Genomic DNA, 27899 nt, shown 5'->3' with positions numbered 1-27899 from the left:
TCATGCTCTCTCTCACTGTCTCTCTCTCTCAAATAAATAAAAAAAAAATCTTTAATAAAAAAAAAATATATAAAGTTTGTATGACTTTTGACTGTCTGGATGCAGGGTGTCCATGTGATTGGTGCATAAACAATGAATTATGGATCACTGAAAAAAAATTAAATTAATTTTTTTTTAAAAAAGAGCTTTGCAATGGGAAAAAATATAAAGTTTGCTTGTGTAATATTGTGAAATGATAATAAAATACTTTTTTCTTCCATTCTGTAGTTGTTTATGTTACCACAGAAACATCGATGACTGACTGTAGCCTCAATATTGATTGACTCACTGATTAAACAATATGAATTATACAAAGATTTAGCCCAGTAATTTTTGAGAACTGCAATATGGCATACAATTAAAAACCATTATTTCAGAAATGAACCTAAAATTAGAGTTGAATTTCATAAAGCCTTCTCGCATGGCAGAGGTATGATCCCTATATTCTGCAAGGAGAGAGGAAAAATTTTATCTGAGGTAAATTAGTGGTTACAGTTTTGCGTGTATTTAATTTCTGTGACTTTTGACTATCAGCATATCACTATTTTGCCATTTATTACAATTAAAAAAAACACTCAAATGACCACAAACTTCTAGTAATGAGCTGGATTGTTAGACATTGCAGAAAGCATCCACTAACTATGCCACTAAACAAAATAACCAGTAGCAAAATTGTTGAATTCTCAGAAACAGAAATATGAATATTTCATGATAGTAGCCATCTATAAGATATTACTCAACCAATGCTAAGGTGTGTCACATGAAAAACTTCAGTGATGCTGACAAGTTAGTATATATCTACTTGTCAAGCACCTGAGAATATGAGAGAATAGAGTGTTGGAGGTAGACATAAAGTTCCTCAACACTCTTAAATTTTCATTTTAACCACTTGGGTAAAACTTTTCCTTTACCAAAGTATTCACTATCACTGCTAGGGAGCTATGAAATTGGATTGGATTAATACCTCCCTTTCCCGCCTTTTCTGTAACTGTGTTAATGGACAGTCAGATGGCTGGAGATAAAGTGAAATCCTGGCAGCAAAATATGAAGAAGTGAGGGGCACAGAGTTAAGCCTATTAAGTTATCTGTGTTTTTCTAATTAATTGAGAAGTGAATATAATGAGCTTTTGCTTAATTTGGGACATCCTCAATTTTTATCGCCTGGATTGTACACCTCATATATCTGGCACCAAAAAAAATATCAGCAGAACAGAAGCAATTCTGTTGGCACTTTAACTGTCTAAATATAACCCATTAATCTTAGTATTACCTGAAAAGGATATGTTACAGGGAAAAGCCATTGATTAGCTCTAGAAATCTTCATTAAAGGACTGTCGACATATTCTCAGTTCTTGTGTCAAAAGTAGATTTTCTTTAAGCTTTGACTACATTCTCTGGCAAAGCTCAGTAGGCAGATGCCAAGTCTACATCTGATTCCTATAACTGGAAAAATAACATGGAAAAACACTGCTTCCATTTATCTTGATCAAGTATCATTCATTTTTGACAAAATAAAGTTTAATCTTATCCAAAAGAAAAATTAAAGGACATTGAGAGACCTGTGAGAAATTAGAATTTTAAATAAAAGTAGTTTCAACACGAGGGCACACTAATAAGGAATATTTAGGACAATAAATAACCAACATTGAAATTGTATGGAACTAATTCGATCACATCAAGTAACTTCTGCTAGTGCAGGCTAAAGAACTCATGGAGTATTGTGTTTGGGATTGCTGAAAGCTGAGTGGCATAGGGGCTCCAAAGTATAGGATATACAAGAATTGAAGAATGTTTAGCCTATAGAATTTGAGAATGGAATCAACTTAATAATAAGAATTCTGTCTGGATGCAGGGTGACCATGTGATTATTAACAAAATAAAGTGAGTCGGTTTTTTCTGGGCAACTGTTTTTCCAGAATTGCTCTGGACCCTGCAATGACTTTGAACTCTTTAGGTTTTAATGTTTCCACATCTGTTATTTCCTCTGGGGGTTACTTCTTGTCATAACCTTTTCATTCTTCACTTAACTGATAGATTACTGGTAACCTCCACAGGTAACTGAATCTTGGGTGACCTTCTTCTTCTTCTTCTCCTTCTCCTTCTCCTTCTTCTTCTTCTTTAGTCCCAGTAGCTGCAACTGACACCACCTTGCCCACTGTTATCTGCTTCATGGCTGTTTCCAGCATTCCACCACGCAGTCTTGCGCCTCTGCCTAGTATGAGTATTGACGATCAATGGCTATATCGTTATACATCACTCTAGCCAACTTTACACAGTTTATTGTATTCTATCTTTAGCTCAAAGTTAGGTTGTCAATAGCCATTCCTTCTTAAAATTCAGGGTAGTCAATATCCTCCTACCCTGTTCTGTCTTCCTGCTCATTTCCATCTACGGCATTGTCACCAAAGTCCTTTAAATTTAGTACCACATGGGAAGATGAACATTAGAGATGTCACAAGGTTCTCAGTGACTAAAAGTGATCTCATTTTAGTGGGGTTCAGGGTAGAAAAAAAGGTGAAAGGAAGCTTCAGTCCAGCAAAGGCAGGTTTGGGAGAAATAAGCAATTCAGAATGAGCCCTGGCCACTATGTGTGACTGACAGAGTTAGAAAGGCCATGGTCATTATCACCTTAAATAGCCAAGACACAATGAATCATACAAACATGTCTGTGTAGAGCAAAATTTAACTCCTTGACAAATTAGGACCACTAAGCTTCAGATCCAGGAGGAAGATTCAAAAAACAATGTTAGTATCACCAAGCACACATTCAATACAGTTGCACTAAAAATGCTCTTGCCTAGTTGGGAGAACGTTTTACTCTCCCATCACTTCTAAAGATATAAACATACATACTTGTATATAATATTATGTATGAAATACATATAATTTTTATTTCATATATGTTATACATAATATACAAATATACAAATTAGATATAAGTACAAGTACATATATAAAAGATAAATTTCATTTGGGATGAAAGGAGGCTCCACTGTCCCATAGGTATGCTGGGTCATAAATTCTCTATACTCTCCTGATAAAACACAACAGTATTCCTCAAACTATAAAGGACTCAAACATATAAAGTACTCCAACAAGCTTTTAATTATAATCTCATTCTCACAAACGTGACAACATCAGGAAAAATAAGGCACAGCTTATTTAGTAATCTTGATTGGCTGAAGACATAGATGTTTTGATGTGTGTGTGTGTGTGTGTGTGTGTGTACATTTGGTACAACCACATTTACAAGGAGAAGAAAATGTGTTCTCCTTTATCTGGGATTAATGGCAGAACCAAAATTTACTGAGACGACTTCAACGTGAACACAGTAACAACTGTTTCTATATAGATTTGTTCTTGTTTTACCCACTGGTCTTTGTTTAGAGCAACTGGTTTTGAATTAGTTTTAAACAAATTTTTCTAGGGATCTTTCTGACATTGTGACCCAACAATGTTATGGGCAGAATAGAAGGATTTGTAACAGAATATTCAGGTATTTTTTCCTATTCAGAGCCCTCCTCTGGAGATTCCTGAAAGAAGCAGTAACTTCCACATTATTGTCAAAAATATGTTCTCCAAAGTTGCTCAAATAAACAAGGAGGGATCAGAGTATTCTACATATCATGAATAATTTGAAAACAGCAAGTTTGGGAATAATGTTAAGATCGATCATTAACTACTGTCTGGGGAGTAGAGAGAGATTACTGATGAGACAAGCCTACCCATTAACTTCAACACTGTATTTTACCCATTAACTTCAACACTGTATTTTCTTCTCTTACTGACACTATTCCATAGCTAGAAGTGAAGTATTAATGTATGACACCTCACTGAGTATAAAGACCATCCTCATGAGGTTTCAAAGTCTGTTTAAAAAGTATACACTCTTACCTTTATCAAGCAAAGTTATAACCAGGTATTAGGAGAGCAGCCTGTAGACTGGACATTTTCTTCTGCTCAGATTTACATTTTTAAAGGTTAACAGCTTAGTTAAATTTACTGTCCCAAGAAAGTCCTTACTAAGTATGAAGAATGACTTAGCACAAAGAAAGCTTAGTTACAAGAATAGAAATCTCTGTGGAATAGAAATTAAATGGAGAGTTTCTTCCCAATATCAGACTTTCAGAAAAAACTTAATGATTGAAAATGGGGTTGATGCAAAAATTTCTCCTGCCTTCCTGAGAGAGGGGCATTTTTCCTCTCCTTGGCCACAGCTTGTGTTTTCTACTTTAGAACATTGTAAGTAATCTAAAGTTGTTCCTCATGTTGCTTCAAAACTTACCGTCTCTACTCCTGTCCACAGGAATAATACAACACTGGTGTTTTCTCTTTTCCATATGACAACTTCAATATTTAAGGCAACTCCATTATTATGTTCTGCACATTCCGTAAGTACAGATCACTGCGCTAAGGACACATGCTAGCTGGTCAGAGTCCTTCTTTACATGTTCTACACCACATTATTAGCCCCAAATAATCTTATGATTGACAAATCCACCATCAGTTTTTCATTTATACTGTCACCATAGCAAGTCTTCATTACTTTTCATTGGAGAAGTTATTCAAATGTGAATCTGTTACATTTAATTGTCACTGCCTACCTTATCCTTGGTCTCTGCTGAGCAGACTCTGGGTCTGTGGTGCCAACTCCTGACCACAATCAGTTGGGGCAGTTCCACACTCACTTACCTGAGAACAGTCTTTTTACTGAGTATTCAAGGACGGGTCTCCTTGGCGAACCATATCAAAAAGATGTGAAGAGCTGTTTAGTCATCTTCAGAACTAAAACAAAGACAGTATATCTCAGAGTATGATATGAATATCAACGGCAGCATACAAAATTAGTTTAGGTGGGACATATAATGTGATTTAAACAAGGAATGTTAAGCATGTTTGCTTATGTATGTATTAGTAAAAACAGGCACATCTAACCCATTATTTTATAGACAGTGACTGTTTGGACAAAGAAAAAATAAAGGAGTCAATTTAAAGTTGGTTAAAGGAAAAAAATACTAATAAAATAGCCCTAATAAAAACAAATGAATGGGACATATTTTGAAGCCAATTCCCCTGAGATCAGTTTTACTACAAAATATATCTAGCCACCCTTTCCAACAATATACACATTCAAATGTTATAATCATGTGTTCCATATCCCCTTTAAGTCACTGATAAATTGGGCAATGAGATTTATAGCAAAATAAAAAAAAAGAAAGAAAAAAAGGAAACCAACAATTACTGGTGCATATTTTCTTTAGACAAAGTCCCACTTCTTACAGATTAGCTCCAGCAAAGCCTTCCCAATCTACCATCTGTTAGACTTCGTAATTCAATGTCTGTGTTACCATGGCTTGTTTCTTTTTTCAATTCCCCTTCTTGGAATTTTAGAATCATGTCTATTTTGTTGACTCTCCAGAAGTCTATGAATATATGTCCATAGTTTCTGCAGTAAAGTGCTATAATTTTTTAATCAAACAAAAGATTATAGTTGAAATTCTGTTATCACTATACAATTGATTTCTTCATATAAAGGAGAGAGGTAAAGGTGAATATAGAAATATCAAGAGACCTAGGGAAGTGAATCTTCGGTGAATCACTGATATCAGGAAAGACACTAACACCTAGTCAAAGATGGGGAAGCTTAGGACAAGGCAGATGTGGAGTTCAAGTACAGCTTCTCCAGTTACTACTTAAATGAACTGAAGCATATCATTGGCCATTCCTGTCTATAAAACAGGAACCTGCACGTCAGCTGCCTGGGGTAAAGTAAATCCATCTAGTAACTATAATAGGCAACACTGTAGTATTCTTAATTCAGAAAAATCTTGATGTCAGATTTTGGGAATAAATTTTCATGACTCATAGAAAGCATTATTTTTTACTAGCATTCCTTCTTAATCATCAAAAAGATAAAAACACTATCAGTGGAATTCAGTTTATGAAAAAGCTTATGAGTGCTCCAAAAGTTAGAGAATTCTACTGTCTTCTATTTTTTCCCATATAAAAATAACTATACTTTGTATTCTTATAGGTTTACTAATACTGGAGTTCTTATTTTTATCTGAAAAAAATATTATTTTTTTTTTAAAGATTTTATTTATTTATTTGAGAGAGAGAGAGACAGTGAGAGAGAGCACGAGTGAGGAGAAGGTCAGAGAGCGAAGCAGACTCCCCATGGAGCTGGGAGCCTGATGCGGGACTCGATCCCGGGACTCCAGGATCACGCCCTGAGCCGAAGGCAGTCGTCCAACCAACTGAGCCACCCAGGCGTCCCAAAAATATTATTTTTTTAAACTGAAAAAGACCACTCTTTTTAAAAATGATTATCCTAGTAAGAACTTACTTTGATTAAAATGAGATTAATTAAAACTGTTGTAATATTGATAGGAATTCATAATTACAGAATTATAAAGTATAGATACCTAAGGTAATCTTTCTGAGTATAATATAAAATTGGACTAGCTTTATTTCTCCCCAATTAAATCCAAATCTTTTTAGGGCATTTAATCTAAGATATCTGAATGAAAATTATTTGCCTTTTCATTTTAATAATTTTCACTGTTAGTCTCTACCTATATGCAACTTTAGAGCTAATGTCAATGAAATAATTTATACTCAAAAGCACTTAGAAAGGGAAAATATGCAGCAATAAAATTCTAATTTGTGTTCCTTGTAGGCTAATACACAAGGAAAATCTGATAAAGAGAATGACAGGGAGTAAAATATGATATTGTTTTAAATATAGAAAGACTTTTTTTTTAAGGTTTCTTTCTAATTAGATATTGTCACTACAGTAGACAAGTTAAGTTTAGAGTGTGTCCCTCTGCAGAGTAGGAGTGTGAACTGGAACTGCAATTTCAGGGGAGTGCAATATAATTAGAAAATCCTTGGTGAATCGTTGACATCAGGAAAGACATTAAAAACCCAGTCATGGCCCTTTTAAAAAATCAAACTCCATTAAATGGAAACCCTGAGAAAAATCAGTGAACTCAGTCACACAGGTAAAATAAGGAGATTGAAGTGGTCAATAATTCACAGTCCTGTGTGCTCAGCTATCTATGATTTATTTTAGGAACAGTGACCCCGGTGGCAGGAAACTGAAAGCCGGATACTTCTGCATATACAGTTCCTTACTGTGTGGTATTCAGCAAGTACTGGTAGGTACACAACCAGAAGCCATGCTTGAGGATGGATTACTACTCACACGATGCAGGTAGCTTACACTCTTCCTCAGAGGACAGACAGTACAAATTGTGTACATAGTACAGAGAATAGACTATATAGAATATAGTATATGAGCATAAGTAATTCAACCACGTGGAAACACAAACTGTTAAGTCATCACAGACTATCCCACTTTTCCACTTCAAATTCTTCAGTGGTTCCTTTTTTAAAAAATTTTTATTTATTTTTTAAATTTCTTTTCAGTGTTCCAGAATTCATTGTTTATGCACCACACCCAGTGCTCCATGCAATATGTGCCCTCCTTAATACCCACACCAGGCTCACCCAACCCCCATCCCCCTCCCCTCCAAAATCCTCAGTGTGTTTCTCAGAGTCCACAGTCTCTCATGGTTCATCTTCCCCTCCAAGTTCCCCCAACTCCCTTCTCCTCTCCATCTCCCCATGTTGTCCATGTTATTCCTTACGCTCCACAAATTAGTGAAACCATATAATAATTGACTCTCTCTACTTGACTTACTTCACTCAGTGTAATCCCTTCCAGTCCTGTCCATGTTGATACAAAAGTTGGGTATTCATCCTTTCTTCAGTGGTTTCTTATCTCACTCAAAATAAAAGCTCAAGCTGTTCTAATGTCTACAATGTTACAGTAGACATTGTAGACATGTCTACGATGTTACAGGAAACCTACAGCTAAGGTTTCCTCTCAGCTTCTCTGATCCATGTGTTTTCTCTTGAACCTGGAATGCTTCTCTCCCAGAGAGCCCTGTGGCTTGTTCTCTTACCTCAGGTTTCTGCTCCAGTGTAACCTAACCAGCTTGGCCACGTCACTAAAAATTAAACAGCCCATTGCCCAATCTCCTCCTTTGTTGATTCACTTTTCTCCATGACACTTATCACTTCTAACATACTATATATTTTACATACTTTATTTGTTTATTGAATGTCTTTCCCCACCAGAATTAAAGGTCTATCATGGCATGGATACATATGAGGGAAAATGGAACAAGTTAAGTACTCAATAAATATTTGGTGTGTAAGTAATCAAAGAATGAATGAATAAAAGTATTCATTTATCTTTTAATCACATCTCTTATTATAGGAAACACATAGAGTGCTAGCTTTTTTTTTCTTAATGTCTAGGGTGAACAAGACATGACTCTTTCTTCAAAATACTTATGATCCAGTAGAAGACACTAATTATCTTTATAAATATCATAAATATCGTATAGAGAATGTCAAGTATTTGAAGGCTGATGAGGTCAACAAGACAGAAAAACATATTGCATCCAGCTAAAGAAATCAGGGGAGCCTCACAGAAGAGATGGCATTTGAGATGGCTTTTAAAAATAAAGAGTTTAAGTATGTCCATTTAAGTTGGTGGGGAAAATAGAAAACTAGAAACAAAGGCACAAATTTACGCGGTCACAGAGCACAAGAATATTAAATTTCACTGCTTAGCTACAACATTTAAAGACAAACAGAGGGGTGCCTGGGTGGCTCAGTGGGTTAAAGCCTCTGCCTTTGGCTCAGGTCATGATCCCAGGGTCCTTGGATCAAGCCCCAAATACGGGCTCTCTGCTCAGCGGGGAGCCTGATTCTTCCTCTCTCTCTCTCTCTCTGCCTGCCTCTGCCTACTTGTGATCTCTGTCTGTCAAATAAATAAAGAAAATCTTAAAAACAAACAAACAAACAAAAACACAGAAAGAAGACTGGAAAGGTAGAGCCAAACTCTGAACATTGCTATCAAAGATGCATCATTTTAACTATCTTTATTGCTACTTGAAAACAATTGCTTTGATCCTTGCTTGGACCTTGGACTTTATTCTTATGCTTTGCCTTAATTACTTTTGAAGTTTTACTTTCTTCTGGGAAAGAATTTGCAATTGGTAAGAAGTCCAGTGTTTCCTGGGGTCTTTGGGTCAGCTACAAACTCTTATTTCTATCTCTTCTTTTCCTTAGATCCTCTGTCTGTCTGATGGATTAAGGTGCCAAGCTGTGTTCTGCACCCCTAGACATTCAAAATCTTACCGGCTATCAGGGCAGACTGAGGCAGGTCAAAGTAGACAGCATCAGACAAACAGTTTTGTAGGGAGCTGGTGACCAGGAGAAATTAGATCCAAACTAAGAAATTTATGACTAGCTCTAGTTTAGGTCATGTTTTGGGTGGTTTTAATTTTTAATTTACTTATTTTCTTAGATCTCCTTTACATTTCTCTCTAAAGGGTAAATTATATAATAAAATCAAGTTATTAGCAGTATTTATTATAATTACTTATAATAATGAATTATTTACTTAAGTTTATTTTTAGAAAGAGTTCTATTTTTGCCCCTTACCTTTGTTTCTTAATTAGAGCTAAACTAGAATTCTACCTTCAATCTTTTCACTCCCCTTCACAGGTCTTCGTTTTTCTTTTTCCTGGATCTCATCTGGTCATTTTAAAATCTTGTCAGTCCTAGGCCTTTTCCCTTGGTTTGAATCCTTTGATAAGCCCTTGATGTATTTGAATGTCTTACTAGGAAACTTTTAGTTCCCCCCACCCCAACACCTTTTTTACATCTGTAACTTTAACCCTATACATTGTTTCATTTCAATAGTCATCTTAGTTTTGCTCTTGTCCTTCCTTCCTTTTAAAACCTTTAAGGATCTTGTGAAAAAGGTTTTTTTAATACAGGTTAACAAGAAGTTCAAATGCAAAGCTGGAAACATTAATAAAAATCAGAACTGTGCACACATGTGGTAAGAGGCTTTCTTAGCTTTCTGCACAGCACATCCCCATCCCCATCCTTACCCCTCACATCTCTAACCCATCATACCCCCTCTCATATAGCAGGGAGGGAGAGCGTCCTCAAACATGAATTCACCTGGAAAACAGCGGATTCACGATTTAATTCTCCCAAGTGTTACAAGCAACCTTCCCTCCCCATGACACACACACAAACTCAGTGGTTAATTTTCTTGGGCTACATTGTGCGTTCCTGATACTCCCACCCTACCCTTGCATGAGAAAACCTATTTTCTCATCAGTGGTCTCTGATACAGATAGTCACATACCACATATTTAGCAAACCATGTCTTTTTTTTTTTTTTTTAATGCTGTAAGTTAGGAGGGGATATCATAAGTAGGGTCATATCAGAGGAAAGACCTTCAATTGCCTTACTCAGATGATGGGCCCCCAGTGGTGTTGCAACTCCTAATAGATATCCAGGGAAGGAGGAGCAGGAGAGATGCCTCATCTTGCACTAATATTTAACTAGCATGCCTTTAGTATGTTCTTACCCTCCTTTTGTCCTTAGTGAGGATTAAGGAAAATCCCCTTTAAATTACAAAATAAACTGGGGTCAGGCATGTCCCTTTCCATGTGGTCCCTTTCCCTTCACAGGGGCTCCTGCACAGCTCGGACTAGCCCAGAGGTTATATGTGAGCAGAGCTGACCAACTCACTGAGCCTCAGGGCACAGTCCAAGCCCATGTTCCTGGGAAAATACAGGAAATTATTCTAGGGAGACTTGATTCCTTAAAGGCAATATAATAAAAATCTAGATGGAAGTCATTTTGGCAGTATTTCTGACTTTGTATCATTTTGACCTGGTAGATCTCCTACTCAGTCTCTTTTCCCTGGTTGAGAGATGTTAGTGGTATTTCTCCCAGATGACTGCACTTTCCCCTTAATTTCGAGATGTGCTGTCTCCCTCTTCAGCTCTCTGGCTGGGAATCTGATCTACTGGCTACCCTCGCTCACTGTTCCTTCTTGGTCATTCTTCAGTTTATTTTTTACTTCTTTACTGCTAAGTCTCACTCCCCACTGACAAATTGGTCTAGAAGGACTTCACATGTACCTGACACCTGAATAGAAATGTCCTAATGGGTTCTGAAATACCAGTGTGGGAACAAGCCTTTGTGGCAGTTGAAAAGTCATTTACCAGGACCTAAATGGCAGCTCAGGAGATACAGTAGACTTGAAAGGGTCAGTCCCACAATGACAGAATGCATATTTAAAAGGCAGGCCCCTTATATTTTGATATACCTGAAGACCTTTTTTTTTTCTTTCTAACCATTGGAGGTCTCTAAGGAAACGCATTTTGAATAACCTTAGCACAACTGAGAGGGATTTCACATAGTTCTCTAGGCTTCTAAGATCAAATGACTGGAAGGAGTATCAGGAATTTACACAGACCAGAACCCAAGATTCTAAAAGACAGTATAAAGCATCTTTTCTCCAAAAGGTCTATAATAGGAGTTTTAATGTTCAGTTCCAAAGATAGCTCTGAAGAAACAGATGAGGGAGACAGAAAGGAAGACCTAAAACTTCTCCGAGTGTATTTTATTTAATATGGAAGATTTTAAATTTTTTCAATTTTTTGTTCTCATTTTAATTTCTCCATTATAGTTTCCATTAGAAGCATATAAAATGATCAGGTACTAATACGGTACTAAAAATGCATGCTTTTTCTTTGTTTTTATTATGTTAATTTTATATGTTTTTCCCCTCCCCATTATTAATCCACTTAATTTCCCCCTTCTCTGCCCTAATTTCCTCACAATCCCTATTTCCCCTCTTTGACAAGCCGCATGTTCAACCTTGCTTGGGACAGAAGGATGAGCACCTCTCACTAACCAGTTGTTTAAAAACGAAAAAAAAAAAAGGTCTGTAATATCCGTTCCCCAGTATCACACCTCAACATTCTGCCCGCACTTGGTGGAGAAGTGGTTTGACCAGTGTCCCTCACAGATGGGTTCTCAGTGTCAGGCTTTAGCAAGATTCACCAGTTTCTGACTTTCTTCTGCCCTGAGCGCCCCCTAGCTCGTCTCAGGGGCACTGCAGCCCTGCTGTGAGGACCCACTCACCTCCAGTGTCCGTGTCTCTCCAAAGATCGCTCTGACGCCCGAAATGGGCCTGTGCCAGGCAGGAGGCCATTTCCTAGAAATCAGCCAAGATTTATTTTGTTTCCTTTCATCACCTGACTCCTGGTGAAGCCTCTGGTGGGAAATTTTTGAGGTTGCCATCCGGTATCTATAGCTCAAGGAGGACAATTGCACTTTGTAATTGGAAACTTCAGCTCAGCTTTAGATTTAAAATTTAACACGAGAGAGTGTCTCAAAGTCAGAAGCAAAAAAATTGGGAGATGGGGAATCTTTTGTCATTTACATATTCTCTCCCAACATATGGCAGTATCAGTAGATGCCAACTGCAGTCACGCTTAATTAAAAAATTAGATGGTAGATATACAGAAGTATGAAGGCTTTTCTCCAAGCTCTTTTACATTATTCAACTCTGTCCATATGTCCACTTTAAAAAAAAAAAAAAGTAAGAAGAAGAAGGAGAAGAAGATAGGGGCACAAAAAGCCCAGAGATTGAAGGTTTTGTTTTCTGATTTAATATCCTATTAAAACTCTATACGATGGGGCACCTGGGTGGCTCAGTGGGTTAAACCGCTGCCTTCGGCTCAGGTCATGATCTCAGGGTCCTGGGATGGAGCCCCGCATCGGGCTCTCTGCTCAGCAGGGAGTCTGCTTCCTCCTCTCTCTGCCTGCCTCTCTGCCTGCTTGTCATCTCTCTCTGTCAAATAAATGAATAAAATCTTTAAAAAAAAAAAAACTCTATACAAACAAATTTGTATAAAAGTTAGCAATCTGACAGGACAATGGTGATTTCAGCTACTCCACTAAAGTAAATATATGTATATTCAGGATGCATTCATTTTCAATCTGATAATTTGCGTTTTTGCTGGGATTATTTTCCCTTTATTATCTGTTGAAACGAACTTGGATTCACAGAGAAAATACCTTAAATTAAAAGAATATATAGCCAATTTACAAAACAAACCACTTTCAATCATGTTTAGATCTATTTTTAAACAACTGGTATGTTAATTATCAGTTTAAATATATTGATTAAAACAGAACCTCTAATCAGCAAGCATTTTCCCAGTATAGTTAGATCAACCCTACTATTCAATTAACATGGTATTTCAAATAAAATCCTCCACCAGTTGAACAAACGTCACTGGTTTATTCTGTTCATCCCCTGAATTAGGCTTTATGTGTTTACATGAAATTATCGGAGCTTTGTGACTCTGTTGCCTGATGTCTTCCAAAAGTTCTGGGAAATTATCTTTGCAAATATTTCTTTTGCCTTAGGTCTTCTTCCCTCTTCTCTGGGATTCCAAGTAAATATATAATAAACCTTACTCCATCCTTTGTTTCTTACCCTCCCTCTTGTGTTTTCTACATTTTGTTTCGTCAGCTTCATTCTGGATAGTTTCTTTTGACTTTATTTTCTAATTCCTAAATTCTCTCTTCCTCTGTGTCCTGTAGGTCTTTAAACAAACTTCTTGAGCTCTTAATTTTTGTTCCTGTATTTTTCAGTTTTAGAATTCCTAGTCAATTATTTTCTTTAAAATTACATTATGGGGGTGCCTGCATGGCTCAGTCAGTTAAGCAGCCAATTCTTGATTCCAGCACAGATCAGGATCTCAAGGTCCTGGAATCTGGCTGCATTGCACTCCACACTCAGCGGGGAGTCAGCCTGGGGTTTCTCTCTCTCCTTCCCCCTCTGTCCCTCCCCCTGTGCTCACTCTCTCTCAAATAAATAAATTTTTAAAAAATAATAAAATTATAACATCATGTTACATAATTTCTAAATCCTTGACAACATGTTTAGGTTCAGCTTTTATTCCCATGAGCACAGGGAATATATTTCTCCCCAGTCTGAGCATAGTATTTCCACTATGTGCCATTTCTACGGGTCTTTGTCATCCATCTTTAGTAGTGGTTCTCTTTCATGTTGTCTCTTCCCCATGTCCCTAGTTATCTTTGCGTGCCAGGCACTGCATTTAAAAATTTTCTAGAAGTAATTTGAGGCCTAAAATGTTATCTTCCAGAGAGAACTTTCATTTGCTTTCATAGTCGCCTGAAAGCACGAGCTTTCCTGGGTGTCACCTGCTTCCAATTCTTCTGGGCCACCTCCATGACTTGATACGGGGCACGCAGCAATCTGTTCCAAGATGGTTTAATTCTGGCTCACTCCACCTCCCACATCTGGTTCTCAAATTTAAGCCAGGAACCACACCTTTAGGGAGCCCTGGACTCTTAACTTTTGTCCCTGAAGCCCTGAAACTCTGTCCAAGATCACCTAGCTCCTCTTCTGGATTAACACATGCTGTTAGGCCAAAGGAATTCCAAATTCCAAGCCCATCTCCCTCGATTCTTTCCTCTTTCATGTTGCTTCAGTTATTCCTCACTATGTTGTTTAACTGTTTGATGAGCCAGGATCTGTATTTTGATGATATCTGATGAGCCTGATGATTTTGATGATACTTGATGAGATTTGATATTTGATATATTTGATGAGCTAAGCATCTATATCTTCACATTATAATCAGCAAGAGGGTTGGTTCAAATTACTCAGTCTGACACGATCACCAACCAAAGTGTTTTTCTCATTACTCTTAACCAGGCAGTTTTTAGAACATACCAAACAACGGCACTGATATGTATATACAACCACATTATTATTTCCACTAGGGATGAAGATGGGGTAGAGCCACCAGAAATTTCCCCATCAATCCCAAGTCTGTCCCATCTAACCTGACAGGTAAATGACCTAATAGCTCTGTGCAATGACTTCCCTATATTTCAAAAAGATAGAACGTTTTATCCTTTTCAGGAGAGAGAATGAATAAAATTAACTAAAGCTGCAAGTTTGTGCATTAGGAACAGAAGAGCACCACAGAGAGAAATGTGATTACTTTCCAAGTGGGAGAAATATCTAATGTGAAATAAGAGGATAAAGTATTTTTCATCCACTTTTTGGAGTGTAATTTTCTGGCATTCTCTCCTTTTCTCAAATTCAGGTGATGACCTTGTCTCACATCTCATGGAGAACACAGATGGAATCAGGTAAGAAGGCCTCCAGGTCTCCTGTATCCTAATGCCCACCATCCTGCATCTGTACCCACACATCCCCCTTGTCGTCTGCTATTAAGATGGATGAAGGGTCTCTGGTCCTGTCAAAAATCAACATATCCGGGGCACCTGGTTGGCCCAGTGGTTAAAGCCTCTGCCTTCAGCTTGGGTCATGATCTCAGGGTCCTTTGATCGAGCCCCGCATCGGCCTCTCTGCTCGGTGGGGAGCCTGCTCCCCCCTCTCTCTCTGCCTGCCTCTCTGCCTACTTGTGATCTCTGTCTGCCAAATAAATAAATAAAATCTTTTAAAAAAAAATCAACACATCCATTTGTGGATGACATTCCCATCTCTCCTCCGTAAGAAGGACTTCTCTCCTCGAATTATCCTAACCTATCACCTTGCTCTCATGATCTTTATCACACACACACTCTCTCTCTCAAATAAATACATAAATAAAAATCTTTATTAAAAATATTTAGAATAGACATTACGCTTGACTGTGCTTTTTCCCTCACACCTCACATCTAATCCACCAGTAAATTCTTTGGCTCTGTTTTTCCAAGTCTGTACACCTACTACCAGTGGTCTTACAAGACCGCTTGTCCCCACCCAGACTTACCCATTAAGCCCTGAACTGGTCTTTCTTCATACCCACTCTGTCCCATACACAGGACAGCCACAGTAGCTTGATGACATTTTCTTTTTCAAGTTATTCATCTAGAAGGAAGTAAAACAGCCACGGGAGCTTTTGTTTGGGATTGAACAAATACAACATCTATTACAGAAGGCAGCTTGATTATCTTGCCCTCAGAGAGGAGGCCTCCTGTGCAGGAACAATATGAAATTTAACCAGTATGTGAGGACTGCATTTCGCCACAAACAAATGCCTATGTAGAAAATCAGGCTCACATATGGATTATTTCTTAGAGTACAAGAAATTGAGAATAACTTTGAGCAAAAGGTATCCTCTGGAAATGGTGTACAGATTTAAAGGAGACACACGGCAGAAGGAGAAAAAAGAAAATGATAAAGGAAGCCATAAGCGCAGTGAATGTTCAACAACTATGTACTGTTATTTATGATGAAAAGGCTTTCCAATGGGATCAATGCAATGCCTGGTACTGGCATTTTTCTCATTTTTCCAGAGTTGACAGAAATAAAGGAGACATTGAAAGAAAAGTTTGCATGGATTCTGTGGAGCTGAAGAGGGTAGATGGACATCTCTTTAGAAAAATGACAACAGCCCAGGTCATCCATCTCACAAATGTGTATCATTAATCCAACGGAGACAGTGAGAAAGGGCATGACTCAAACCAAATCTGAGGTAAAGGAGAAACAGTGCTGGGCAGGGAGTTGCAGAATCTGGGTACTCAAGACAAATTTCTTACAAATAGGCAGTGCGACCTTGAGCAAGTCTTTGAGCTTCTAGCTGTTGGTAAGGTAACTGGACTATATCAACTTCAAGGTTCTTCTAGTTTGTATCTTCTAGAATTTACAAATCTAATCTAATACTGGAAAGCGAACAGAGGCTGTATGGACTGTGGTAGATTAATAGAAGGGTCCTCCCCAAAATAAGCACAATGCATTTAGATATGCAAGGGAGCTGTCCATGGACTTGTTCCCTCACAGAGTATGTTGAATTACTGATTATACCTTTAAAATTCCCATTTAGGGGGCACCTGGGTGGCTCAGTCGGTTAAGCACCTGACTCCTGATATCAGCTCAGATCATAATCCCCCAGGGTTTGGGATCCAGCCCCATGGCAGGCTCCATGCTTAGTGGAGTCTACGTGATAGATTCTCTCCCTCTACCATTCCCCTGATGCATTCTTTCTCTCTCAAAATAAAGAAATAAATTTTTTCAAAAAAATTTCCATTCAGTTACAAGATCGTATGTTTTGGAACTTTTAACAGGGGACTTTTGCTTGAGGACAAAGAAGTCAATTCTTCACTGTAGAGCAGTCTGAAATAAGATGTTGAAAAGGTTATCACGAGACATAAAATGTCTTAGGTATATGCATTAAATATGAAATCTCAGAGTACAGAATTATCAAGTTGTATTTTTTTTAAAAGCACATGTCAGAATAAATAGATTGGCAATTTAAAAAGTACACAAGGTTATGGAATAGATTTGCTATGGTTTTAAAAAGATTTTTAAAAATCCAAGAGATTCACTATATCCAGAAAAATAAATAACTTGGCAATGCATTTGGCTCACAATTTTGATAACAGGTTAAAAGGAGGCATACAGCTCTGCCAGGAGGTTGAGTTCCCTAGCCAACTCAAATGTAGGCTCTGGAAGAGTACAGTCTTTCATGAAACACTCTGGAAGAAAGTGCTATCAACTAAAGAGGTATCCCAGTTAAAGAAATACTGCAGTGGCAGGCACATCATTAAAAAAGTAGAGTCGTCTAGAGGAAGAAACTACCCTTTACCAAAGGGTATCTCTTTTTTTTTTTTTTTGAAGATTTTATTTATTTATTTATTTGACAGAGAGAGATCACAAGTAGGCAGAAGCAGACAGAGACAGACGGCGAAGCAGGCTCCCCACCGAGCAGAGAGCCCGATGCGGGGCTCGATCCCAGGACCCCGAGATCATGACCCGAGCCAAAGGCAGAGGCCCAACCCACTGAGCCACCCAGGCACCCCCCCCCACAAAGGGTATCTCTTGAATGATGTGATAAATACAAAAATTAAGTCATTATTGACTTAGTGCTTCTTACATTTCCCATTTCATCTTCACAGCAAATCTAGAAGCTATAAGCATAAGTCCCATTTTGCAGTCGAGAAACCTAAAGCTTAGAAGGACAGTGTCGTTTTCAATAGTGACACAGGTGACAGGAAGCAGAACAAACAACAAAACTCAGGTCCATCCAAATCCAACGCTAATGCTGTTTCAGTCACTTGCAGCCATGTAAATGCCTGAAACATCATTATTCTGAGAAGAAACTGTATAGGGAGAATCAAGGGAAGAACAGCTATGTCACAAAGCACAAGTATTCATAAAGAACTACTTGAGGCAAAGTGATTTAGGATGACTTAAGAATGGAAACTCATTGCTTCTGTGGTACTGGAGCACCAGATTTCAACCTTTTTATCTGAATGAAAGAAGGCACTCATGTATAAACTCCAAATTACCAAGTAATCAAAGGAAATGGTTTGGGGTACATTTTTGTATTTAATAAAAGCTTGGATATATTTGATTTGAAATTTCAAACACCATCCACTTTATGAAAATACAGCTTCATACATTCCATAAAAATGCCAAGTAGTACTTTAAGCAGACTTTGATTTTTTTTATTTTTTCTGAATCAGAAATTTGTTGAATTTGTAATAATGTGTTGGGCTGGTGCACATATACTTTTTCTGTGGAAAAGAAAGACTTTAGTCATTTAATAAGAATTGATAAAATGCTACCCAAATTACCACTGATAAGAGAAAATAGATTTATCACAGTAAAGGAAATAGCAATCTTAACAGAAATTTGGTAGCATTTTAGAATGGCGACAGAAAAATGGGGATGTTTATGAGGTTTGGGGGGCCTGGCTTAGGGCAATGTATTTGATTATGCTTGAGTAAGGTTCATGATCTAATAGTTTAAAAATGGACAGACACAGCAAGCTAAGGTTTTAAGGACAGTTTCTAAGAGAATCTTTAGAAACAGTCTTCTCATTGCTATTTGAATAGTTGAATGTTCATTTAAATGGGCTTCTGGGGAGTCCCTGAAATGAATAATGTCACTTTTCTCTTCCTGAGCAAGAGTTTACTGGAGTAGTATCATCATGCTAATATAGAAAGTTGTGTGGTTGAAAATGGCATCAGATCCAGAATCATGAAAACTGAAAATAATCTTAGTTGGGTATTTAATTTGGCCGAAGGAAATGAATTCTGTGTTATATTTGGTTTATTATCGATCTTTGCAGAGTTTTGGGGAAACTCTGAAGAATATTTTTTTCAAGAAGTATGACTGAGAAACTCTGTTCATTAAATTCTGTTCATTAATATTAATCGTTGCTCTTAGTGACTGACATTTTATGATATTTAAATACATAGGATTCTCACTTTGCTGTTCTCTTCTGAAAACATGGTCTCACAACACAGAAACAGGTCCTGCTATGGGCAAATATTTAATTCACCATTTTTTTTTATCATGCCAACAAGACCAATAAAATCATTTATTCTGTTATTGGACTGGTAAAAGAAGAAAAGGCAGAATTTAATAAATCACATCTGATGGATTGGATAGACTTGTTTTCACTTAGTTTCCAACCTCAATTGAAAAATTTGGTTAAAAAGTTAATGTGTAAGAGAGGTGCCTGGGTGGCTCAGTGGGTTAAGCCTCTGCCTTTGGCTCAAGTCATGGTCTCAGGGTCCTGGGATCGAGTCCTGCGTCAGGCTCTCTGCTCAGCAGGGAGCCTGCTTCCCTCCCCTCCTCTGCCTGTCTGTGATCTCTCTGTCAAATAAACAAATAAAGTATTTTTTAAAAAGTTAATGTGTAACAACTATGAAAGACAGATACTCAAACACAGGAGAGGTAAAGAAAAAGGAACTATTCATTCTTAACGACCACTGATTTACAAACGGGGCCCTGTATACAGAGGGCAAGCAGAGACTGAAGAGAAGGGCAGACTGCTTCAGACAAGTGGGTATCAGGTTGAGTAAGCGAGGGAACTTCCATACGAGGGTTGGTATGGGTGCCGCCAGGTGAGTAGGTACCCATACCCACCCACCAGAATCTTCAATTTATCTAGAGGCCTTAGAGGGGTTTATTCACATACACATGAAGACTTCTGAACAGCACACTGCTCTATCAGGGCCTTGAAAATGGCTCCCACTGCGGAAAAAGTGAGCAGAACATACATTCCCAGGACAGGTGAGGGGGTGAGAAACCTGTAATTGCTTGGGTCCAGCTTGAGAGCCAGCCCAAAGTTATGTCTTCTGGATGACCTTTCCCTGACAATTACTGATCCTAGTTAGGTGTTAACATGGAAGCAGTATTTGAGCAAATCTTGAATGAGGTGAAAGGCAGTCCTTAATAAGGGAACTTAAAGGCCCACTGGCTAAAGGATATAGGCTAAATTTGGGTCAGAGTGAAAAGGTAAATGAAATGGGCTCAGCCTGACAAGAAATTGCTCTTATCTCTGTCTTCTGAAACTTAGTTCTTTTCTTGGTTAGGACAAGGAAACTTTTAAAAGAGCAATTCATTCCATTCTGTTAAGTTGTTATAATAGCAATGGAAAATCCAAGCACAACCCTTGGTGTCTTTCCCCGAGAACATTAAATACAACAATTGTATATGAGTGATGTCTGTCTTCTCAGATGTAGCTCACACCTCCAGGGCCTAGTACTGTGCAGGCTCATGGTATGAATAAAACACTAAGTGGCTACATGAACATATAAGTACTTAGGTTTGGCCTGCAATGGAGGCTTATGTATGTCCTAAGAAAATTACCACTTCAGAAGATAGCCAGTTTGTTATGTTTATATTTATATCAAGTTTAAATATACACACATACCTGTATCTGAAGTTTATTTATACACACACACACCTCAAGTTTATACATATACACAGGCATGCAAACATGCATGTGCATATATGCACACAGGCATACATACACACATGCACACACATATGTGTCCATATATGTATGAATATACCTACAAGTGTATGCAAGTATATATCTATATCTGATTCGAAATTCCAAGTCACTTTTCCAAAACTAAAACCATTCTTGGTTATACCAGCCCATAAAGGCACCCCTGGGCCTTGTGAAACCACATATTTTGAGTACATTTGTGTTAGCATAACATACACTTACAGTGGCTTTTCTAATTTTACTTCCTACCCCTTTGCCTCTGTGTTGTTAATCTCTTGAAATTTCTGCTCATTTTATGTTTTGCTATTCTTTTCCCTCTGAGGCTAAGTGGTTCATACAACGATAGAAACTGGCCTTTGCTTCAAAAGCACCAGCCCTCCACGGGAAATATACTTATTCCACAGCAGACAAAGAAATAATTTAGGAGGAACAGAAGATTTTCAAAGTAAATGCTAAGTGTTCACCCTTCTTTAGTCTGGATGTCCTCTTACCAACCCTACCTTCCAATTACCTATCTGTGACCTTTCTACAGGTAAGAGCAGTTAACTAGAAATTTGATAGGTCTTCAAATCCTGTATCACCAGTTATCTTTGATTCTGTTACTTCATTTCTGACTCCTCATTAATCTGGCAGGAATCATTTCTAGGACACTAGATACGAGACAAACAGGCAGCCGCGCCTTCCTTCCAAATCCTTAGTAGCTCTCACCAGTGTATTCTCGTGTTCTTCACCTTTAGATCAGGACAGATACAGCTTCAGAAACCTCAACACTACATGGAAGCCTCCAGTGGCACTGGCTTTTCAAAAGAAATCTCTATGCCACCCTAATAGTTTTTAGTGTTCCTGTCCTTTCTTGAATGAGAAGGCATGTTTGGGGTTATGAGGACATCAACAAATGACAGGGCCTGATGGGAAGAAGACCTCACTTCTGAGACCCATACTAGAGGCCACGGACCGGCAGGGCTTGGTTCAGAGGCCTTTGAATGACTTGGTCCAGGGCACTGCTCATCCCCCTCATTTACTTCTTTCATGATAATAAACTCACTGCAGTCTGGGCCCCATCTTTCAAAGAAAAATCATGGCTGGATTCAAAATAGAAAAGTTATAATAAGCTAAGCAGATTCAAAATATACACAAAGTCATGTCATCATGTATTTGTTTGTTTAATCAGAAGACTAACAAAAATGCATTTGGAAGTCTGTAGTGTTCTGCCTTTTATGTTTTGCATTTGGGAAAATGTCTTGTCCTTCACTTTATGTATCTCATTCATTAAGACTAAGGGTAAGCATTATAGGAATGCCCCCTAAGTCTGCCCATTGAATAATGTGTTTCTTTTACTTTAAGAAGTTAATAAGCACTGGAAATCCAGCCAGACAATTGGAGTACCTGCGTCTGAATCACATGACCAGATTCACATAACCAATCACAATTTAATAATCAGTCAGATGCAAGCATGTTGCTTTAGGAATAGCCTTTGTTAAGAGACAGAATATGGCAGTTTGTTCCAGTTCAAATTCAAGGAAGAGAGACAATAAAAAGAACTCCTGCTGCTTTAGAAAAGTTATCTTTTTCAAGTGTTCTGCTGGCGAATATGTATTTTTGCACAGACTGTCCATGAACAAGGGGAATGGAGTAAACTGATCAGCTCAGAGGGAGGGGCTCTCACTGCTTTCTGTCAGTGATGCACAGTACAAGTTCATGTACCAAGGTCCCTGTCCTCCCTCAACAAGAGGCAGGCTTAACAAGCCTTTCTATTCCTAACTGGGCTATTTCTCGAATGTCAATGGCACAGAAGTAGAACAGCATAAAAGAATAACTGGAAATGTGTCAGTTAGGTCTCTTACAATGATAGTTCTTTTTGTTTTTGTTTTTTAATTTGTTTTTTAAGCTTTTACTTCTTTACTTGAGAGAAAAAGAACATGAGTGGGGGTGGAGCAGTGCGAGAGAGACAAGATTCTACGCTGAATGTGGAGCCTGACGCAGGTCTTAAAACCACCACCCTGAGATCATGACCTGAGCTGAAGCCAAGTCAGTTGATTAACTGACTGAGCCATCCAGGGACCCCTACAATGAGAGTTTTAACATTAAAGGGGAAAAAAACGAAAGTAACATCACTGAACACAACTTAATTGTACAGGACATCAAGAAAAGATAGGATTTCATTCCAGATTGAATTCTTCAGTCAATTCCAACTACGTTATTTACAGTCAGGCTTCATAAGATTTAATTGCGTTTTAAGGTCTTTATATAAATAATATAGTCAAAGCTTGCTGACTTGAATTAAATTGTATTCATTTTTTGACAGTTTAATTAATATAAAATTTAATTCTAATGATCTGCTAAAGCTACTGTTTCTTTTGACTTCCTAATTGTGATGGAGTTATTTAGCAGAGTAAGACTACTGTCATCTTCTCTATTACCCTTAAACAACAACAACAAAAGTATTCAGTTTCAATTTATTCATATCAGAAACTAAAGTACGAGCTAATTATTATTCACACATTGAAAAAAATCCTATTAAGTGGTTCATGTGAAAGAAGAAAAAAAAATGCCTGCTAACCATTTATTTTCTAGAAGTTCTCCCCTTGCTAATAAGTGATCTTAACCAAAGGAATTCTTCTTTATAAAAGGGTCATAACTTGAACATATTATCTCCTCAATTGGCTTACAAATGTCTCTTTCTGTTGTAGCAACTAAAATTCCTTCTGGTATGAGCCTTCTGATGCTGAATGGTGGCAATGTTTTCATATTGATTTTAGGATGGAATGAAATTCTGGGTGGGATCTTTTAAGCTCTTCTGGCCCATAAAAAATTCAAAGCATATCTGTTTTCTTGAGGTCAGTCCCATCAGTCCTACTCCTGAATACTCTGGCCCAAATACTTTGTGTTTTCAGAGCTATTCTTATTTCTAGGGTATAGTCTTGCAGAAATGAGCGCCTTTCAAAATCGGTGTGTAGAGCATGAGGGATGTACTAGTCATATGATCTTTGTAGCTTTTCTGTAAATCTAAAATAATTCTAAAATAAAGAGATCCTTTTAAAAAAAAAAAAAGGCACTTTGACCTATCAACCAATATATCAAAATTATTTTGATCCCAGTGCAAACAAATAATAAAAAATAATAATTAATGGCAACTGGAGAAATATGAACATTGGCTGAATATTTGATGATATGAATTAACAATTAATAATACTGTTAATAATTTAGGTGTCACAATATTACCAAGGTTATGTTATTAAAGAATTTCTTTGATGTTAAAGATGAATATCGAAATAATTCAAAAGGCAATGATGTAATACAGTACCTGATAATTGCTTCAAGAAATCTGTTTGAGGATGTGGTGACATAAAAAAAAATTGGCCATGTATCAATTATTGTTGAAACAAGTGTTAAATGTAGGAATTGTTAGGAATTTTACACGTAGCTCATTCAACTTCCTAATTCTTCTAACATAGAGACATTCTAAAGCTGGAAAAAAGTGTCAGAGTGATTATCTTTCTATGAAACACAACCACTAAGCAATGGAACCAAGATTAGACTCCAGGTCTGTGGATCTCTGAATCTGGAACTTCTTTCTTGAGAAAATAATTTCTAGGAAGAGTGCTATTTCAGGACCACAAGTTCCAAGCCATATGTGAGAAAAACAAACCTTCCTGGATACTAAGAACTCACTTACAGGTAATCCTCTATGCTACCTGAGAGAGGGTGTGCTGGTTTGGGTTACTTCGCTGCAATAATGATGGCTTGCACTTCCCAACCACATCATTGTATTTAGCTCCTTTTACTACCAACTTGTCACCCTCCAAAATGGTAAATGACTGAAGTTAGGGGTGCAGCATGAAGTCACTCGTTTTGTGCATTCTCTGAAGCCAATGTGTGATTAGACTGTGTGAAGGGACAATGATGATGAGGAGGAGAGCCACAGAATCATTTTCTACTGAGCTGACCATCCAGGTGGAAGTACGAAAAGGGACAAACTCCCTGGATTGCATCTTCTAGGCAAAGCTAGAATTTATTGGCATTTGGCACAGATACATCTCATGGTTTTAAGTTGAAGCCTCAGCAAATTACCACATGGAATGATGTCAGGGAGAAGGTACTGACTACATAGTGCTAATCCTATGGGGAGTTTTGAAATGATCTTAAATTGCTCCTTACGTTAATTATTATCTGAATGGACTTGTAGCTGGCATGGATTCAAGGATTCTGTACAACCCACTCTGTTTTGACATTAAATAACAATAGTGTTGGACATTCCATGTCAATAATATTAGATATAATGAACACTAAGGTATATGGACTCTGTCGCTGGTTACACCACTACATTTTCATACTCTTCTTGAATAATGGTAATGCTAAAAGAATAGTCAGAAGCCCTTCTCTGACTCTTTTCCAGATACTGTGACTCAGTGTGAGTGCCCTTATTTTAGTCTGACTATAACGTCCTGGAAATGAAATTCCAGTGCATAGACAATATCATTTTGGGGGTAAGATCAAGCAGGTAAATCAGCCCAGAGCATGGCTTTTCCATGAAGTTATTTTTTTCCTGGTATTAAGGAACTGTCATGACAGTTCCTGCTCCTGCTGCTGCTTTGAAACACGATGTTTACCTGGCAGAGATACCTCCTCCTGCTCTACCATCTTAATGGCATGGAGGGCATCATCCATACACAGCCACACTCTCTGGGGAATGAGGTGACCATCCCAGCACTGCATTATAGGCAGACTGGTGGACCTTGAGAAAATTCACTTAGTCAAGTCTTGTTCTCTTCTGCTCTGGGATCAGAAGTCTTATTAGATGTAGCAATGGAGAGAACGTTCACCAACAAGATATCTACAGACAAGAGTAATGAGAGCAGGGAGAAGACCTGAGGTGCTCCTAAACAAGGCAGATATTTATGGCTGCGTCACCCATTTCACGTAAGATTATGCCAGATATATATATAGATATATACATTATATATAATGCAGATATATATATCTGTGTTGGTTCATGTGTGTGTGCGTGTGTGTGTGTGTGTGTGTGTGTGTGTGTGTGTGTGTGCGTCAGGATGGGGAGGTTGAGATTAGCAGATTAGAAATGGCTGCAAATACTTGGTCATTCCTCCTACTGAGAGATGGCCTCTAAGTCACCTCCCCTTGAGTACGGGTAGGCTCTGTGACTGCTCTGATCAAGGAAACATACCACAAGGGATGCTATCCCAGTTTCCAGGCTGAGGTCAGTTATACTTCCTGTTTTCTGAAACACTTGTTCATGGAACACCTGCCGTGAGGAAAACCACAAAAGAAGTCTGACTAGCCTGATACTGCCATGCTGTGAGGGCCCAAGATACATGAAAAGGCTGACAAAGAGAGGGGGAAAGACAGAGAGGCCAAGGTGCCAGGCTTTTGAGTGAAAAAGACCACCCAGCCAACTCTTTCCAGAATTCTTAGGACCACAAATATTGTGAGCAACAGTAAGTGATTGTTTTTAGTCACTAGGTTTTTGGGATATTTAATATGGAACAATGGAAAACTTAAAAATATGCTAAAAATAATCAGATAATCAGATTTGTTTCAAAAAGTTAAACTTTCTTTAATAATTAACAAAACAGGGGCACCTTGTGGTTCAGTCAGTTAGGCATCTGCCTTTGACTTGGGTCATGATCCAGGGTCCCGGAATCGAGCCCTGTATTGGGCTCCCTGCTCAGTGGGGAGCCTCCTTCTCCGTCTGCCTGCCATTCTGTCTATTTGTGCTCTTTTTATAGCTGTCAAATAAATAAATAAAATATTTTAAAAATAATTAACAAAACAAAGCCAATCAAGGAAAATTTGGTTGAAAGGAGAAAGGTGAGCAACATTTTTCAAAATGGAAACATCTCACTTGTTTCCATTCAGAAGACTAAGGAGTTTACAATGGACATTTGTCTACATATTAAATTAGTAAGGTAAGGAATAATACCTCTCCTATAGGAAAAACCGATTATTTGCTTGGGAGACTTGGAAGAGACTTGCAACATAAGAGAAATTCCAGTTCTGACCACAATTAAGATACAGAAGTAAGAATAATAAATGTTCAAAGATACAAAATCTCTGTCCTCCAGCAGGCAAAAAGTAGAACCCAGAAATGTACAGATGTTTTTCATATTCTTTGATATTTGCCAAAGTGCCAATGTTAAACCCATTTTGGTTAATGGCAGTGAACTGAATCCACGAATATACCTTTGATTCCCTTCTACAACTCCATTAAAACAATACTGTTTTTCCAAACATCATAAACCCACAACAAAAGGCAACAAAATAGGAAAGGGGACAAGAGAAATAAAATTTAGAAACCTGGAAAACAGCCTGAAGCTGCCTTAGCAGACAGAAAAGCAGACACAGTGATCCACACTGCTGATTCCCCACAAAGAATTGGAGGCACCAAGTACATCTGTAGCAGTGAATGAATACAAGGCTGCAAACAGTCTTCAAGATGTAGTTAGTCCTTCTCTTCTACATAATATCCTCTCCCCTAGTTTGTTGTAAGACTAGAATATCTTAGGGTTGAGGGACAGTTTGAAAGGAGAACACCACATCAACAACAGAGTGATAAAAAAATATATACATAATTAGTCCTGATCCAACTCCACTTCTTTTTTTTTTCTCCCAACTCCACTTCTTCAAGCAGCTTTTAGATAAGGCAGCTAGGGTGCTTGCTTCGGCAGCACATATACTAGATAAGGCAGCTAGGTCTTTTTCTCCAGACAAGAAACCGAAAGGGTCCTTATCTTCAGGGAATCTGACCAGTTCCAAAAGAGTAACCTGAAGTTACTGACATCAGAGTCTCATCAAAGAAACAGTTCTCCCGGGGTGCATGGGTGGCTCAGTGGGTTAAAGCCTCTGTCTTTGGCTCAGGTCATGATCTCAGGGTCCTGGGATCCAGCCCCGCATTGGGCTCTCTGCTCAGCAGGGAGCCTGCTTCCCTTCCTCTCTCTCTGCCTGCCTCTCTGCCTACTTGTGATCTCTGTCAAATAAATAAATAAAATCTTTAAAAAAAAAAAAACCAAAAAAACACAGCTCTCTCAAATCACCCTACAGCACAGCTCAGAGTGGATACATGCACAATTTTCCAATTGTTTTCATAGTGCCTCCACTTAAAGTTCAAACTACCTGAAGAAAGTTTCTAATATAAAAGGGAAAGAACAAAT

General features: G+C 38.0%; 1 long non-coding RNA gene across 1 annotated transcript in view; it reads right to left on the bottom strand.

Moving 5' to 3' along the window:
* The window catches only part of LOC122915160, a 203443-nt gene that overhangs the window by 107091 nt on the left and 68453 nt on the right, over positions 1–27899 (bottom strand). Inside the window, exon 3 of the long non-coding RNA XR_006386020.1 lies at positions 4732–4824. This is a non-coding gene — a long non-coding RNA (uncharacterized LOC122915160). The remainder of the gene's footprint in view (positions 1–4731; positions 4825–27899) is intronic.

The sequence above is a fragment of the Neovison vison genome, chromosome 8 (genome assembly GCF_020171115.1).
Source record: "Neovison vison isolate M4711 chromosome 8, ASM_NN_V1, whole genome shotgun sequence".
Taxonomy (NCBI): Eukaryota; Metazoa; Chordata; class Mammalia; order Carnivora; family Mustelidae; genus Neogale; species Neogale vison.
The sequence above is the reverse complement of the archived record's forward strand: the minus strand, read 5'-3'. Positions and strand labels throughout refer to the sequence as shown.